Below are 3,601 nucleotides of genomic sequence, written 5' to 3'. Positions count from 1 at the left end.
AATATGGAGTTTGGTGCCGATATAACATAATTTGCATAAATTATCCCAAATGAGCATTTTTGGCTGAAAAATCGAAATTCGCTACACGATGAGCCAACTCTTCGAAAGGACCATTTTCCAAGGTGCGGCTTGGTGCCCCGGTCCTAAATATGGAGTTTGGTGCCGATATAACATAATTTGCATAAATTATCCCAAATGAGCATTTTTGGCTGAAAAATAGAAATTCGCTACACGATGAGCCAACTCTTCGAAAGGACCATTTCCAGGTGCGGCTTGGTAACCCGGTCCCAAATATGGAGTTTGGTGCCGATATAACATAATTTGCATAAATTATCCCAAATGAGCATTTTTGGCTGAAAAATCGAAATTCGCTACACGATGAGCCAACTCTTCGAAAGGACCATTTCCAGGTGCGGCTTGGTAACCCGGTCCCAAATATGGAGTTTGGTGCCAATATAACATAATTTGCATAAATTATCCCAAATGAGCATTTTTGGCTGAAAAATCGAAATTCGCTTCACGATGAGCCAACTCTTCGAAAGGACCATTTCCAGGTGCGGCTTGGTAACCCGGTCCCAAATATGGAGTTTGGTGCCGATATAACATAATTTGCATAAATTATCCCAAATGAGCATTTTTGGCTGAAAAATAGAAATTCGCTACACGACGAAGGAATTTCTTTAAACGACAATTTTTAGGTGTAGTCCCTCACATCAGGCCTGGTAGGCCTTATAATTGCCCAGATGAAGCTTGAGCCAGTCTATAATGATCTTCTAAGAAGAGTTATGTAGCAAAAAATGGTTCTGCTGCACTTTTTATGTATTCCGCTAGGATAACATTAATTGTTTTTTCGGGAATTTTGTTTTAAAAAAGGCCTGGAAAAGCTCTTAGACAGCTGCAGATGAAGTAACAAACGTAGATTTTGTACGATTTTTTTAGAATACCGGTACCTCTTAAAAATAAACCATTTTCAGATTTTCATTTTCAGTCCGCAGAGCTCAGCAAGAATACATGGAAATAGCACCACTGGCTCCATACCGCAAATAGCACCACTGGCTCCATACCGCAAAAACATGTGGGGTCGTGTGGCGCAGCGGTAGCACGTTCGGCTCGGGACCGAGAGGTCCAGGGTTTGATCCCCACCCATGTCACCGATCTTGTGCCCTTGGGAAAGGCACTTTACACGAATTTCCTCACTTCACTCAGGTGTAAATGAGTACCTAGCTTCGGTTAGGAACGTCCCTCGGATAGGACGTAAACTGAAGGTCCCGTGTTTGAGGAGAGCCACACCTCGAGCACGTTAAAGATCCCACCACACCTTTCGAAAAAGAGTAGGGGCATGCCCCGGTGTGCGATGGTCCAAATTCTACAACCCAAATACTACAGTGTAGCAGAATCATCAGCAAGTTGATGTTGGCTACCTTAACCTCCAAGACCAAGACCAATTCACTGAAAATGTTTTTGGAAGAATACAATAAGAAAAAAAAAGCCTTTTTTACACTAATTTTGTAGATATTCTTGATGAATAATACGTCTTTAAATGATACTATATAATGCATATAAACTATACAAGTTAGCCTGGGTACCATCCTGGTTAATTAGTCCGTCGGTAGCGACTGTGGGAGCGGACGTAAACTAACCAGGATGCAGGCGCTATATCTATTTTGCGTATGTCTCAAATCAAGAGAAAGGATATAAGAATAACAATATGAGATACTAGTATCCTTTTTGTTTCATAAAAGTTTTTTTCACGCATGCACGCGTACGGCGCAAGGCGGGGCAGCGAGCTTAGGGTGAACATATGACATCGCACGCATCAACGCGAGACTACATAGAACGCATACATAGAACGCATATATCGACTTTCTTACTGGCTATGGGTTGCTTTATCTACGTATATATATACGGGCGACTTCATTTTAGGCAAATTCATCACAGACAAGCAATGAGCTCATGAGGTTAAGGTTTTTTTTTTAGTACGTATACCGTGATAGGTAAATGTATGAGTGTAAGTGCTCACAAGGTATTTCCGCCATGGAGTGTGCTAGCGGAACTATAGAAGATACGGTAAGGGGATATGTTGGGACCCGAACACATATTTCCGGCATGGAGTGTGCTACGGATCCATAGAAGATACGGTAAGGGGATATGTTGGGATCCGAACACATATTTCCACCATGGAGTGTGCTAGCGGATCCATAGAAGATACGATAAGGGAATATGTTGGGATCCGAACACATATTTCCGCCAAGGAGTGTGCTAGCGGATCCATAGAAGATACGATAAGGGGATATGTTGGGATCCGAACACATATTTCCGCCAAGGAGTGTGCTAGCGGATCCATACAAGATATGTTGTCCTTACAAAGAAAAAACAAGATAAGGTTGTTTTTTCTCGACCTTTGAAGATGGCCATTTTAAAAATGCGTGCGGATAAGATATTCGTATCCGTTGGTAGTTAGGGATCCGAGCATATACGACTTTGATATTCTTTCGTATAAGAGTATCCGAGCGGATACGAGGACGCATCCGTCAAGGATCTAGTATCCGTTCGTATCTGCTCGTATCCGTCACGAGACACATTTGACGGATACCGCGGTATCTGCCAGGATCCGTACCCATTTTGCCCAGTGAAAGGTCTTTCATTCATTCATTAAACAGAAATGCTCCTTGATTGTAAAATGGCCACTCATCTGTTGTCTCCAGTACAGTGTCAAATGGTAGCGTGATCATTATGAAAAACTTAAACTTTTCTCCAACTCAAAATTTGACTCACCAGAAATTTTCGACCGAATCACTCAGTCTTCCTCAGCTATCTGACCCAAATGCTGTGGACACGTGAAGTCGATATCGCCCCCCGTCCCAGTTGAGCGATGGTTGAAGTGCCCTGATGTATATGGCCTCTTTTATGCCTCTCTTGAAGTAATCCTGTTCGGTATCCAAGATTCTGACCCCCTCCAAATCCACTGTGTGTCCCGGTGATTCTATGTGGATGTGCTGTGACACCTCAGATGCAACAGAACTGTGCAACAGCCTAGATGTATTTTTAATAGACGAAAAAACAATTAATTCGGCACATTCGCACAACACTAGACTGGCACAAAAAGGAGCATTCCAGCAATCTAAACCTAGAACCAACGCCATGACTCGGACTTTCATACACAGGTGCATTAAAACATACAACACTTTGCCTACTCACATCACATCCTCAAACCCACGAACGTTTAAAGAAAAAATCTGGAATTGGACAAAAACACATAAAAACAAACACACACCAATTAACTCCTGGTGGTAAATGTTTTTAAATATATTATGCACAATCTCTTGACCTCTGACCTCTCAGACATCTATTATAAAATTGTTTTTGGTTAATTGTATAGTGTAACATTATTGATGGATGGTTGTATAGTGTAACATTGTTGTAATGATTGATGTAATGATTGATGTTAAAAATTGTTGTTAAGATAAGTTTTTCTGAAGCATAATAGCAATTGAAGTAATATAAATGTAAATAATAGTTGTATTTTTATGTTGTATAGGACTCCAGGAAGAGTAGTGATGTACATATTATCACTAATGGAGATTCCTTAATAAACAAACAA

Source organism: Branchiostoma belcheri, unplaced genomic scaffold, assembly GCF_001625305.1.
Source record: "Branchiostoma belcheri isolate BF01 breed outbred unplaced genomic scaffold, Haploidv18h27 scaffold616, whole genome shotgun sequence".
Taxonomy (NCBI): Eukaryota; Metazoa; Chordata; class Leptocardii; order Amphioxiformes; family Branchiostomatidae; genus Branchiostoma; species Branchiostoma belcheri.
Note: the sequence above shows the minus strand (reverse complement) of the source record.